This window comes from Homalodisca vitripennis, chromosome 6 (assembly GCF_021130785.1).
Source record: "Homalodisca vitripennis isolate AUS2020 chromosome 6, UT_GWSS_2.1, whole genome shotgun sequence".
In the NCBI taxonomy this organism is placed as follows: domain Eukaryota; kingdom Metazoa; phylum Arthropoda; class Insecta; order Hemiptera; family Cicadellidae; genus Homalodisca; species Homalodisca vitripennis.
In genome coordinates this window covers 73,091,391-73,107,996 of record NC_060212.1, presented here as the reverse complement: position 1 = coordinate 73,107,996, position 16,606 = coordinate 73,091,391, and positions in this window count along the sequence as shown.

Below are 16,606 nucleotides of genomic sequence, written 5' to 3'. Positions count from 1 at the left end.
TATTGTAGTAACATAAACAAAATGAACAGTTCCAGTAAAAATAAGTCTATTTACACACATAGGTTTCATGAAAATTAATAATTTTATTTAACTTCACGTAAAATGGCTCGGATACTCATGCTTATTATAGTTTGTTGTATCATTTTTACTAATAAACAGTATTTTTTAAATTTTGTTATTAAGATAATCTAATGCTCAATTAGCTCTGTTCCTGTTGTTCAACTTGGAAGAAATGAGAGCATCAATGCAATATTATACAAGTTGAAGGGCACCTTGGAGACACTTTGAACTCCTCATGAAATTCAAATTATATGTGCCCTCATGTATCATCCATGTATGTAAAGATGTAAACATACATTTGCGTATTATTTTTACTTATTGTTTTAGGGGTCCTTGCCACTTTTAAAATTACATGAAACACTTTCTATGGTTTAAAACAACCTAAAAGTTATTGTAAGTTACATTAAAAAACACACATTCAGAATTAACAATGTCTTGAGGTTCTTAATTTGTCTGCGGATGCTATAAATAAAATATAAACTTATAAAAAGGCATATGCAGTATTCAAGTAAATTATGCAGTATAAAAATAACAAATAAAATGTAATAAAAATATACTTAACATTATAACACAGCTATTATTGTTTGATTTTAAATTTACAATGAACAGTGAGATTAATTCCTCTTATTCGGCTTTAAAATGAAATGGACATTTAGCCAGCAAAACTCATTGTTACATTCAAGAGACTTGACAGTGAAATGTTTATGGCATGAATCTTTTTCAAACATGAGAACCATGCTGGACTTTCCAAATACAAAAATGAAACTGGATAGATGGTGGCTATTGGAAAATCCTTTTTAATATGAGTTTTCCTGGTGAAAGTCTGCCAATGATAGTAATTAGTATATCTCATCCATATACCAAAGAGGCTATGGTCATGTTTGATCACCCAATTTTTAACACTTCCCTCCCTCCTAAAAAGTATTATTAACACCTTCATTGCTCTCCATATATATCTTCTTCAATCCTGAGATCAGCTGATTATGATGACTTTTATACATCATAAGCATTTTTATACATTAGGATTAACATTGTTGTAGAACAGATAGAACAGCAAACACAAATTAAACTACAATTTAATAATCAATACAAGAAACAGTTTTACAAAACAAAATTACTGTATTGAAAAATAATTAAGTTATTTTTCAATACAGTAATGAAGGTTGTTATTTGTAATTAATTTTTCATTTAAGAAAATTAATTACAAATAACAACCTTCATTTCGGTAGAAAAACAATAACTTAATTATTTTTCAACACAGTAATTTTGTTTTGTAAAACTGTTTCTTGTATTGATTATTAAATTGTAGTTTAATTTGTGTTTGCTGTTCTATCTGTTCTACAACAATGTTAATCCTAATGTATAAAAATGCTTATGATGTACAAAAGTCATCATAATCAGCTGATCTCAGGATTGAAAAATAATTAAGTTATTGTTTTTCTACCGAAATGAAGGTTGTTATTTGTAATTAATTTTCTTAAATGAAAAATGATAGTTTCAAGTGATTGCAGTCTCACAGTTGTCCTTTGTTACATTGCTAAACTTAAATAAATGGTTTATTCAATAATGTGGTTTTATTATTTATAAACCATTATTATGTAGCTATTTTTGTTTATAATAATAATTCTATCTTGCAATATGCATTTCACAAAAGTAGGTTTTACTTTAATCATAGTTTTTGTTGGTTAACATATATGTGTTACAGTATTTAACTAAAATACATGCTGAAATAGTTTTAAAACTCACAGTACAATTGAACACTTCATACTACCTTAGTCTTTCCTTCACTCACTGAACCTCCTTTTCTTCCCCCACTCATATTTAAACAATTATCTTTATGTATCACATTAATAAATAATTACTAGTCACACTGGTAACCTTGGCAGGCCAGTGGTTCTGGTCCAAGATAATTTTTTGACAATAATGCTTGGCCATGTTGTATGTAATGAAGGATAAAATTTCTAATCTTTTTTTCTGTTTGGCTGCAATTAGAAGTGCATTTTCACCCTTGTACATCATTGCTTGCCCATATTCTTGAAGTTATCTTGGAAGGTCGTTGGTCAGCAAGATGAAAAGATTGGTACTAACACTAAGCCTTGGGGTACACTTTGATTGGGAGTAAAGGTGACCTTCCAGATGCACAGCATGGTTTCCAGGAGGGCAGATCAACTGCTATCAGATGCCTGGTGTCCTATGTGCTGGATTATTTTGAGGTTATCGACTCTGTGGTTTTGATACTGGCGGATCTAACAAAGGCTTTTGACTGCGTCTCAAATGAACTCATCTTAAACAAACTATACAGATATGGTATCAGTGGCAATGTACATCTTATGCTAAGGTCCTACCTCCAGAATAGACTGCAGATTATCACAGTGGGAAGAGCAACATTGTCACCTCTACCTGTAAAGCTTAGTGTTCCACAAGGCTCAATATAAGGACTGTTACTTTTTCTTATCCTAATAAGTGACCTGGGCCAGAGAGGAGATGTTCTGCTGTTTGTGGACAACTCTACATTTTTTCGTAGGGGTAAAGGACCAGAAGAATCCATCAACCTTCCAAATGTTGTCTTTGATGAGGCAGTGGACTGGTTCTCTATAAAAAAGCTTTTCCTTGATAAAGAAAAACCCAACAGTGGTCTGCATCCTAAAACGAAATGTAGATATCAAAGTCAACGTTAAGATACTAGGCTTTTCTCTTCGTTATCAGGATCACTCTGCTCCAATTTTTCAGAGACTTGGAATCCAGACTGTTTTTGGCCAGTACATTCTTCAGAGTCTGGTTTATGCAAGAGAGAACTTAGCTTTCAATCTAGAGCTAACACACACTCTTACAACCTCCGTGGTTTAAATAATAGGGACTTATCCTATTGCTGGCATAGTAAGACAAGAGACTTTTTCTCAGTGCTGGCACACAGGATGTTTAACAAACTCCCTGAATCCATTCAATATTTTGAGAAAAATGCATTTAATGCTAAAATGAAATTATGATTACTCTCAAGGACGTAGCCAGTGAGGGGGTCCAAGGGGTCCGGACCCCCAAATTTTCATATATAATTCAGTATTACTAACATGTATGGCAAAAAATCATTTTCAACAAAGAAAAGGGTCAAGAACTTTTTAAGGAACAAAATGGGGCCTTACTCTCTGTCCACTAGGGGAAAATATCAGTAGTCTGGACCCCCAAAAATGTTCCCTGTCTACATTCTTGGTTACTCTCCAAATCATTCTACTTTCTTGATAAGCTTTTTAGCTGTTTAGGTGGAGGAAAGGACTCGACTCTTTTATAGTACCATGATCTTGCCTGAAGTTTTATTTTAAATAGTATTTATTAATCTAAACAAAGGTAAATTGGATATGACAAATGTAAGATTAGAAAAAAAACCCATCCATACATGGAAATTAAATTGTTTAATAAATTACCTGATATAGCAGTCAGTTAGTTTTGTTAAATTAAAAACTTCCACTGCTACTTGGTTAAAATACAAAGCATTTTATTCAATTGATGAGTACCTGTCTTGTGACACTTGTGATTTAAAATTTTAGGCCACTGTTTGTTTGTGTATTACTTTATATTATTTATTCACTACTATTATATATAAATAGTTTTTAATAATTATTATGGTGTAGTATATTTTAATATTGTTGTTGTTTTTATTAGTTACTGATTTTAGTTGGTTAATAATAGATTATGTACAGAGTTGTCCCTTCTTTCTAATATAATATATTTACAATAAATATTTTTATGATGTCAATTGCATTTATAAAAATGTCTAAAGACAAATAAAGAATCTTGATTTAATTTTAAGTCCAATGATGCAATCTATTCAGCTAGTCTGCTCAAAGATACAATATTAAAGTAAGCTACTTGGGTAGTGTAATTTTTGGTGCATGTTAGTTGAACTATTTGTGTTCTTCCTGCCAGATAGCTTGAATACCAATTTTCAGCTTTAAATTTTATTCTCATGTTCTTCAGTGATGGCTACAGAGCTGCAGGTGAACTAATATTCATAGTTTACAAGAAATCTAAGCCAGAGATGGAGAGAAAAGATGCAGTGTCCCTAAGATCCTTTTAGATTAATCTCTGTTTAAGATAAAAGTCCTTGACTTATCTATTGTAAGCCCGTAATAAATAATACTTAGTACATCTGTAGTAGATAAGTGATTAAGTGCTGTTATCTACTGTACGGTTTTAATTAATGTACTAAAACATGTTAAATGATCACTTCCTACAAGAAACAATATTTTCAAATTAATAGTTTTATACAACAGCTATGTCTAAATTGTTCTGATAAATACAAATTAAATCGGTGACAGTTCAGTATCCAGAACTAATTTTCATCCCCATTTTCTACAGTGAAATGCAAACATTTTAAAATATTTTAATTCAACATAATGTATATGTGAAGAACATTATAAAATATTGGTTTGGCTATTTATTTCTGACTTCCATATCTAATTTTATCAAGATTAACAAATACTCTGTAATGTCATTTTAAATTGTGTCTAGTTGTACAGCTGCTTTCATTTTGTACTTTTTTACCATCAAAGTTGTATTCTCATTAAATTACCCCCAATCTTAGGAAATACATGGTTATAAAATTGTAAGTTTATATAAAAATCCATTTCAAAATTCCAGCCTTTGTATTTTTTATAATCAACTAACTAAAACATAGTAATTATTGTAATCCAAATTAAATTAAAGTCTAAAAAGATCCAGTGTGTTATTATAAAAATATTAGTAGTAAGAACTTAAAATATAGATGATTATAAAACCTTTAATGATTTATACAATGATAGGTTTATGCAAATGTCGAAACTGCAATCTGTTACCTTGCAACAATGGTAAATGCGGTTAATTATGTCACATCATTACCAGAGATATCTCTGCCACTACCTGAGTATAGTAAGTATTTACATTCCTGAACCCTCAATGTCCATCATACATTTTTTTGACGACCTGGTTGTTTCCAAAGGGCCATCACCATTAAAAATTATGAACTGCGGTCACCAGATAAAATAATACTACCAGTTTTTAGTGTACTGCTTTATATTCATATGACAAAGTCTGCTTCTAAACAAAGATAAGAAAACAAAATAATGCATAGAAATAGATTTTATCATTAGTTACCTAGCAACAGTAAATAACTAAAATGTCGACTTTGCGGTTTGTTCTACTCATGTCAAAAAATGTATAACGTTACGACCAACACATGATTACCCTATTTATATTCACAATATAATTGTAAAAATTCCTGTACTAAAATTTTATTAACAACTTACATTTTAATAAGATATTGACACTAATTTCATGCATTTTCTTTTTTTTATTTAAATCCAGTTTTCAGAAGCTAAACTGTGAAATAATATTTTTCACTTTCATACCATGTAGCCTCTGTTTATGACAAGCAAAATGATAAATTATTGATACTTGAACTATAAACAATAGTATTTATTTATTGCCCACTAAAATCTAATAACTGTTACAAAACAAAAAGAAATCTCTTTAACATTTCATTTTACTGTTTTCACAATACAATTTCCTACAATTTGATTATCCTGAATATTGTGTACATCTTTTGCTACAATAAGATGTGAATACTTTTTAGTACAATGTTTTATTTTTTACTTTTAAGTTGATAACTGTGAAACAAATTTTGTTTTTTCAGTCTTTTACTCACATACCTTTTTTTGTTTTTGTTTTTTATAAGTGAGGGGCATAAGTCTATTTATAGTTAAAGACCAGATTTTGTTCTGATATAACTAAATGCAGTGTTCTTATAATTAAAGTGTTTAGATTTAATAATATTTTAAATTTATAGTTAATAAAATAAAATGTTTAATAAGTTTTATTAACAGCTGGCTGTAGTAAAATGACATTGAGCTTTTCTCACAGCAACAGTGTTAAACCTCATGCCATTTTAGACGTTTATTTTTGATTGCAGCTTTATGGGATTTATCTTATTTTAAAGATATAACCAATACACATTCAAATGCATTTTTGTTTATTTTGTTAAGTGTATACTTTTTTAATTACTAACCAACAAAGTTGAAGATTTTTTCTGACTAAGCCATAAAAATAAAATAAAATACTAAAAATGTTTGGATGCATATTAATTATAGGTATTTATAAAATGAGATATCTCACATAATTCTACAATTAAAAATAAGGGTGTAAAACTGCACAGGTTTAAGATTGTTAAAAGTCAAAAGTCATTTTATAACCGGCTCTAAAGGAACTGTCAGATTCTTCTTAAATATTCATGTCGATGTCTGAATAACTGAATAACTGCAATAACTCTTGATAGAAAGGCCCTAAAGACTGGAAACATGGTACAAAGGATTTTCCTGTTGGTTCAAGGAAGAGTATATTGATTTTGGTATTAAAAGGTCAAAATTAAAGATAAAAATAAATTCATCATTCTAAAAACATTTCTACAATGAGCTTATGGGTAACAATGACAGCATAAGAAACTTACATACTAATCAAATTGTGTACAATCATATGACATTTTACATTAATTTGGCATAGTTGAATTTATATGTTGAACTTACTTTGTTAAATTGGTTGGTAAAACTTTTGTTAAGTTTTATCAAATCTTTTGATGTTTCATTGTATCAGTTTATTATTTGTGAGATAATGGAGAAAATGGGAGTTACTTCAAAAAGTAGATTTTTAGGTGCAGTAATGATTTTTATTGCTTTAGAATAAAATATAATAATATAATAATAAAATAAAATAATTGTTCGAGAATTATTAAGCCTGTGCAGGACTTTTTTACACCTTGTATATTAATTATATACAGGTTCTAGTTGAAAATTTCTGGAATCAGTAGACTAGCTAGCTGGTCATGTGCTCTGAATTCTGGTTCTGATGGCAGCGGTAATGACACTAGAGCCAATTTATTGCCTCCATTGGATCGAAAACAAATCAATAGCAGATGCACGAGGAGTTTCTTCCCACGAAACTTAAGATGCATCCCATACTTTGTAAAATGCTGTCTTGGGATGCCAGCAAAATCAAAAAAGTCTACATTAAGATGTCTCTTGCAAAGCTCCTTAATATATGCGTTTACAAGGAGAATCCACTGGTAGATCGAGTAGGATGATGGCAAGTCACGGCGGTACAGAAGAGAGGTGACAATAACCCTGTCCGGAGGAAGAACTCAGAAGTTAATTATTGAGAAAACTGGCTAAATTCATTATTGAACCAATCTAAACTGTTAAGAGTGATTTTCACATCAAAAAATAGCTAATTACGGTGACGGGTCTTTTACACTACTAATCGTTGACTCAACGACCCTTTCTGAGAAAATAACAAATAAGACAGGGTCATTTAGTCTACAGGTCGTTGAGACAACGACCCCATTTTGATATTTAAGATTTTCTACATAGGTTCGTTGTGACAACGACCCAGTAAAATGAATGAAAAGGGTCAATTACTCAACTGGGTTCGTAGCAACAACGCCACTTTTTGCCAGTTTAGTTTAATATTTCAAAAGATGGGTCGTTGTCTCAACGACCCTAAATTATATTAAATGCTTATATTGAAAGAACCAGGTCTTTTACTCAACCATTCTTTGTGTCAACGGACCAAAATGGAGAAATGTATAAGCAATGTGAAGAGGGGTCGTAGCGACAACAACCCATTTTTAACTCAATGGATAAAATATAGTAAGAGGGTCGTTGAGACAACGACCTACTTTTAACTGTTCAGAGGTTCTTTTAGTCTACTAGGGTCTTTGTGTCAACTGCGTGCAGCCGGACATTGTGGCGAGATGTTACCGCGCACCAGTCGTACGGCGCTGAATGTTGCGCTCGTATTGATGTAGCGTACATAATTCTCTTGCCACTATAAATTTACAAATGTAATAATTTGTTTTGTATTCATTTAAAATTATATTAATATAAACCCCTTTTACCGGATACAGGATACAGATATACTTTATAAGCAGTAATGATAAGACATTACCAAGTAAGAGTGATAAAAATGGAATGCAAATAAATATTAAAAATGGAAATTGTAACGATAAATAGCAATTCTAAATATCAAGAATATAGATCAAATTAATAATAGTAGATAAAAACCTGGAATAACAAAAACCTTGTTTCTTTTATTTATGGTTGGTAGTTGTTAAAATAGCCATATATATATATATATATATATATATATATATAAACAAATATATATATATATATATATATATATATATATATATATATTACATACATTTTTGGTCTGTAGTGGTTATGGATTCTGGGGGTTGTGATCGTGAAAATCCTAAATATCTCCCGGAGATTCCAGCATAAGGTAAATTGCAACTGTTTATTATTACATGCACCTAAAAGTTTCCTTACCACCATTTTGTATTCTATTATTTTGTATCAAATGTTTGGTCAAATTTTCAAACATTTGTATCTGGTTTGAAAATTTTTAAATTTCGAAATAAAGTTTACTGTGCTGTTGGTAGAACACTTTTGCAAAAAGAGTTACGGGACAATGTTTATATGCGGCTTGATAAAAATACAAATACAATTTATAGGGAGATAAGAACTTCCCAAAATAAAAGCATTGCCTTATTATTTACAAAGATAATTATATTAATCTTTTAAATGTACATAAGTTTTCGAGTTTTATATAACTTCGTTACAAAAATACTTTCTGAATGGCAGTTGAATTGAAATATGGCGATATTCAGAGATACACTGACATTGCGAGTGACATTGGGAGTACTCAAAATAATTTAGTATATTGAAGGTAAAGGTTAGCAACTTGTAAAGGCGTGCCTTTGATCCGATTGTTTGCTTTATATGAGGAAATATTAATAAACTATCAGAAACACTCTACAACTAATGATATAATGCTCGGTGGCTCACACTGGATTTAAAATTGTAACATAAAAATCTAAAAATACAGACTGAAGGTCGTTCGGACTAGCGTGCGTTCGGATTACTGTGGACACGGATTCAAAGTGGACAGTTATTGAACGTTTAAAATGTTGATTGTGGGTGACACCATAGTGTGTACTGGCTAGCGATAGTACTAAAGATTATTTAGCAAGCAATTGGTATAAAGGTGCTAAAATTAACAGGATAGTCAACTTCTTAATTTTTTATTGTTGACATCAGTAACTATGGTTATGGAAAGTGAAACGTAATTTCATTCAAAATTTAAAGTCAGACCAAGCTACTGTAAAATTTTCAAAACTGCACTTCAATAATCATCATTTTAAATAAAAACAGTGGATCAATGTATTATCAAGTAAAATTTCATGCCTACAACTTTAAATCTTGTTTAAACAAGAATGTCATTCTCAATAGTCATAATCTTCAGTAGGAAACAAAACTATGATTAAATCCGTACCGGCTGCCACGATGCCTTCCAAGGACCAAGTCATCAGTGGGAACAGAAGTTTTGAAGGATAAAATTCTCCGAATCCTTGTCGGTGACCAGGATATCGTCCTAAGTACCTGAAACCGTAAGTTTAAATAAACGTTTTCTGAAAACTAATAGTTGAATATTTTGCTAGCTGTCTGGATTTCATTACAAGAACCTAAACTCAAAAGTATGAAAATTTTAGTGGAAGAAAATAGTTGTGATGGATTGTCACAGCAAAATTCCTTGTCGACGGTCTAGATCTCAAGTCTGGACCTGAAATTCTCCGGGGCGAAACAACTCTGATGGACTGCCACAGCAAAATTCCTTGTCGGCGGTCTAGATGTCAAGCCTGGACCTGAAATTCTCCGAGGCGGAACAACTCTGATGGACTGCCACAGCAAAATTCCTTGCCGACGGTCTAGATGTCAAGCCTGGACCTGAAATTCTCCGAGGCGGAACAACCCTGATGGACTGCTACAGCAAAATTCCTTGTCGACAGTCTAGATGTCAAGTCTGGACTTGAAATTCTCCGAGGCGGAACAACTCTGATGGACTGCCACAGCAAAATCCTTGTCGACAGTCTAGATGTCAAGTCTGGACCTGAAATTCTCCGAGGCGGAACAACTCTGATGGACTGCCACAGCAAAATTCCTTGTCGGCGGTCTAGATGTCAAGCCTGGACCTGAAATTCTCCGGGGCGGAACAACTCTGATGGACTGCCACAGCAAAATTCCTTGTCGGCGGTCTAGATTTCATGCCTGGACCTGAAATTCTCCGAGGCGGAACAACTCTATTGGACTGCCACAGCAAAATTCCTTGTCGGCGGTCTAGATATCAAGCCTGGACCTGAAATTCTCCGAGGCGGAACAACTCTGAAGGACTGCCACAGCAAAATTCCTTGTCGGCGGTCTAGATGTCAAGCCTGGACCTGAAATTCTCCGAGGCAGAACAACTCTGATGGACTGCCACAGCAAAATTCATTGTCGGCGGTCTAGATGTCAAGCCTGGACCTGAAATTCTCCGAGGCGGAACAACTCTGAAGGACTGCCACAGCAAAATTCCTTGTCGACAGTCTAGATGTTAAGTCTGGACCTGAAATTCTCCGAGGCGGAACAACTCTGATGGACTGCCACAGCAAAATTCCTTGTCGGCGGTCTAGATGTCAAGCCTGGACCTGAAATTCTCCGGGGCGGAACAACTCTGATGGACTGCCACAGCAAAATTCCTTGTCGGCGGTCTAGATTTCAAGCCTGGACCTGAAATTCTCCGAGGCGGAACCACTCTGATGGATTTCCACTGCAAAATTCCTTGTCGACCACAATTTCTTATCAAATATCTAGATGAGTAGCCTGGACATTAAAGTTCTCAGTGGAAGAAATCAAATTTTACGGATTGCAACAACACAGTTCCCTGTCAACGGTCGAGATGGCAAGCCATGACCTGAAATTACTAGTTGAAGAAAATAATTCTTATAAATAGAAATACCGCCATTCCTTCTTATTGGCTTGAATGCCATTGTAGGATCTGACATTCTCTTGAATTCATGAATTGATCCAACTTACAGTAGTTACAAATTCTATAACAGCTTAGTAGTCTCAGGTACTGTCTGTACTTGGGGGGTGGCGGAGGGTCAATTGTGAAATAAAGTTGTAAATGAATATGAAAATATTTGTTTTTATTTCAACGAACGATAAAAATCCTTAGTAATAGTTTAAAAAGATAACACACTATTGTGAATGAGCTGGTTTTAATGTTCAATAAAACTTACAAAACATTCTTATTCTGGCTGCATTTCACAAAGCTAAAATAGGCTGCATCTTATAATTTTGTCTTTTAGGAGACTTAAAAAACTCTATTGCACTTAAAGAAATACTGTAAAATATACAATCTCCTTTTCACCTATAACAAAATTATGCAGTGTTCAATAATATTTATCGTCACTGTGTTAAATAGAAGAAAATAAAAGAACCATTTTTCACTTTTATATTTCAGGGGATTTAATACCGTCTTCAGGAAGTTTTAAATTAAGTTAATACAAATCTATAAAACGTAAACAAGAATCATGAAATGATAAATTTAAACACAGTGCATAACATTTGATAAAGTCCAGCTGACGTAAAATTTTTCTTATTTAATCTTGTTCGAACAGTTGATTTTTAGAAAGGATGGAATAAAACTTTTAATTTTTGACAAATTTTTAATCTTTAACAATAATTTAAATTTATATCTTTAAAAATTTGTATTAAATTTAGACCAAATGGGTTTTTTTGTCTTCAACATGATTTAATGAGTTTGCTCTACGTGCTTTAATTTTAATCTGTTGTAATTTTCATCAGGGAATGGTGGTAGTTGGTGTATTCCTTTTAATGTAAAACACTCTTGTTTATGTTCTAGACCATGTCTTGCTAATGGTTTTTCTTTATTTTTATGGAATATATCAAACCTATGCCCTGTCATACGGATTCATAAATGGTTAGATGTTTGGCCAATGTATTGTATGGAGCATTACTTGCAATTTATTTGGTATATTAGATTTTTAGAATTACAGTCATTGTTGTCAATTATAGGATGGCTTTATATGAAAAATATATATCAAAGGGAGATGTTGCGGCAAGCCAATCAACCTTTTCAGCAAAACTACTTCCTTTTAATATTAGTATTTTTAAATAATTTGTTTAACTATTTTGCTACCAGGCAACTTATTTATAGAAAGGTGTGTCTCTGATGTTAAATTTCCAAAATATACATGTACGTATATTTTATATACGTAAACTCGAGACCGGTTGCAATAAAACTATTGCATTGTCTGCTAACGACACCATTTTGAGGAAGGAACCACCTCACCCGAGCCTTTACCTGAGACTACCTCACTGTTGTTTCTGTAGTTGTAGTTAGAATATTTAAGTTTCATTCCATTGATATTTGACCATAGATTAATTTAAACTGTTAAAACTATCCAATGCAAACAAACCTCTTTTAACAACTTATACATGTAATTAACAAATCGATTACATGGTATAGTTGATACGCTAAATATTCTACAGTTAAACGATGGGATTAGCTACGGAGTGGTAAGAAAGTTTTGATATCAGATGATGTATATAGTGTCGACTACAGTAACTCACCTAGACTTATAAATGAACTCAATCAGATATAATAAAAATAACATACGGGTAGTGGAGCGCACAGAATTCAAGTACGTATATGTTACAATATACCTAATATATTACGCTCAGCCGAAAAAATGAGTATACATGCGCCAAAATGGAGCTCCTTCTTGTCTATGTATAAATAAAGATTCATATAAAATTTAAAGCACACAAAAAAGACATTTTTAGAAATATCTTGCGGATGGATAGGGTACTTTTGTTACCATGCCACATCTAAAAATATCATATGACTGTACACAGTTTGCTTACAAATTTATTTCTTCTGCGATTTTCCCGTCACTGTACGGTTAACCGCAATAGCAATTTAAAAGTGATCGCTATAAATCAGTAACCATATATAAGTCAATTCGTTTTCGATATATTGTGCGATCATACAGACATACAGAAATTAAATCTTTCGTCCTTCTCAGATGAGTGGCTTCGGCACTGTCAATCGAATTCCTCATAGTGCATGTTTGGAGTTGTAGTTGTCAAAATCTAGTATTAGTGTTTTCATTTGTTTGCAATGTTTTCATTTTAACTTTAATTTGAACGTTGGGTACTGTTTGATTAACCATTTAATAATAATTAGAAACCTCAACCTGTTTCCGACAGAAGTAGAAATATGAATGACAGTTACATTATTTCAGTTTATGTACATGAGTGAAATATATTTTTAATACATAAACAAGAAATGGGAATCATAACTAGAAATGTATGTCTTAAAAATATTTCTTATATTTTATAAATACAACTGTTACCAGACTTTAAATCTAGTTCAATAATATATACGTATAATAAAAAAAATATTTAGATATAATACTTATACAAAGTATTTACCCTTATATCAGATGTTAGATGCCTACCGGGCTAGGAGTTGACTGATTGACCCTGTTTCGTTTGAAAGTGCTTGTTTGGGACGGAGGGGCGTTGAGACAACGATCAGTTGAGTAAACGCCCTAGAATGTCTTATTTGAGGTTAGATGCATTATAGGGTCTTTGAGTCAACGACCCCTTAATACATATATTTCAACTTATTCTGAAACTAGGTTGTTGATTCTACGAACCTTTTTCTACTTTTCAACTTTTAATTTATATTTGGGCCGTTGATACAAAGATCCGTAGTGTAAACGGCCCAATTTAATGAATTAGATAAAAAATATAGAAAAAGGGTCGTTGTGTCAACGAACCCACTTGTAGTTCTATTCTTATATTCGGTATATGGGTCGTTGTGACAAAGAACCATTGGATTGAACTTTTAGTTTTCTTAGTAAATCGGGTCGTTGTCACAACGCTTCGTAGAGTAAAAGACCCCCTGTTATTTGTTATTTTTTCAGAAAGGGTCGTTGAGTCAACGATTAGTAGTGTAAAAGACCCAACACTAATATTGCAAATATAAAAATAGGGTCGTTGAGACAACGATTCGTAGAGTAAAAGAGCTGCCCCCCTAATTACTAGGTCATGTTTCAAAACTGGTAAGCTCATATAAGTTTCTCATATAAAGGTACACCTTTGAAGGTATATTATTTCTTAATATATTAATGGCCATGTTGAACTCTAACGATAAAAGTCTATAACAGTTTAACAGCTGCAAAATCAAGAAGTTGAAGCTCCTTTTGCTCATCTACTCTAACCAATTCAGGAAACTTCCAGATGATCCACTAAATCCATTTCCTCTGCACAGTTTCGATTGTTTAACTGTGTCCATCTGTATAACTTTGGTTCCAATTTCAGACAACAGTGGATTACTCAGATGGTTTTGTACTTAGAATCTATGAAGTATCAGATGCAAAACTTCACACTCTGACCCTATGTTTGACATGTGTTTAACCTTAAGAGTAAAACCAGATTAGTAGAGGGTTCAGGGACCCTACCTGGGAATTTTTTTTAATATTAGGTAATAAAATTGTTATTTAATAGTGCTTTTGAACTAATAAAAGGAGGGGAGTTCATAGGTCAGAGTGTATAAAGTTTACAGTCAAACGACTCTACCACTAATCACCAGGCAGTTTATAAAGAGATAATAAAATCTTCTGCAACAAATACATCAGTTTATATTAAGTGTATTTAACTTAAACAATATTTAATCATAATATTAACAAAATAGTTAAGTTTAATTTACAAATAAAGACCAAATCTAAATCATATCTACTCCCGGATCAAAAAATATAGATATCAAGAGTTTGAAGGTTAACTACAAATGAACTAATAAAGCTACAATAACGGGAGTTATATTAAAGTTTAGCTTGTATATTTCTCTGTTTCGACATATAAAACTGTTTAACCTACTAACAACTTTCAGATTTTATATCGATAACAACGAAAAATGCCGGTTTTTAGCACTTTTTAACCAAACTGCAATCTTAAAAATTTATAACTTGGAAACTTGTAATTGTATTATGACCAAATGTTTATACAATATAGATACAGGTGTACTGTAATTGAGTAGGTAATTTTAGAATGTCAGAATAGCGTGAAAATAAAGTTAGTATTAAATTACTTTGTTAACTTTTATTCTTGACCAGTTGGTCCAAAATATTTAGCATTGGTAATCATGTTATGGAGCTCTTAGTCATCATCTTGAACGTGTAGTTTTGTAAAACACAATTTAAAACGTTGAATTTTTAACATAGATTAAATTGAGCAGGCTTTGTTAATATACCGTAACCTGCAACTGCTTGTTTTAACGCAAAAATCGCCAGACTGCCAGGGCGGTGTTGCCTTATATAGTAACAACGAATAACAACAAACTAACGCAGTAAGAACTGCTCGGCAAAACACTCACTATTGTGACAACTGATGTTTTAACAACTATTGTGACAATTGGGATTACTGTAACGATACTTTGTTCCAGGTACTCGTTTGTTTGCAAACCGAGTTTACCGCCGTTCCTGGTTCAAGTGCAGTAACAGTAACTGGAACACGTACCTGTACCATTACCATTTTATTAGTACTCTGTAAATATGAATCTAAATCAGTAAGTGGACATTTTGTACTCGGTTACTGAAGTTTTGGTACGTCACCGGGTACAGGCAGAAGCCACAATAATAGTAAAAATTATTTCAATTTCGTAGTTGCTGCATGACAGTGAAATTCATATATTTAGCGTTTTGAAAGAAAGCAGATAATTATATGTGCAGTGCCATGTATTTCGTAAATTACAATAATTATAAAGTTTTAATTTAGATATTAGATGATGATTTATTTCAAAGTTACAACATAAATTTTATTTTTATTCATAATAGACTATTAGACGTTGGATTATTTTTAATTGAAATGCTCTTAAGGGCGTCAGGTACCGTTCATCGGTTCATTTAACTCAGATTTACTAAAATAAAAAATTTTTTTACAATTACAATTTTTCAAAAATATAATTTTAAATTTCAGGTCACCTTTTGAATGCAGGCATATGAGAATGCACGAGTTTGCACTTCAAGATAATACCGACAATGACAAAGATAATAAAAAATAGGACGTTTATTTTGGAAAATACAACATAAAATGAACAAAAATGTTTATTTTTCTTAATTATATTTTGTTTATCATATAAAACAGTTATATAAACTTTGTAATGATACATTTTTATCAATACAATCCTAAACACATGTAATACATAATGAAACGAACAAAATTAATGAATCCCTAAAATACGAATACAAGAATGTACTGTATAAACATATTCTAGTCGTAGTGGTATTTCCAATTTGCTACCAGGTAGCAGCAGCAGTGTTGCCGTGAGCTGTTCGGGGGCCCTGTAGAATGTAGGTGAGCAGACAACGATTTGGCCGGGTTTTATCATTTTATGAAAGGTTTTCGTTATTTGTTCATAAAGATTAATTTTTTGAATTAACAGTCCATTAATTAATTTTACAGATGGTACACCATAGATCACTGTAACGTAAGTATTTATTTAAACCTACTTATACGTCACAATAATTATATTATTAATATTATGTATACTTACATACGAAATTCTGCATTTTGATTTATGCATTTGACCTAATTTGAAGACATGTGACATA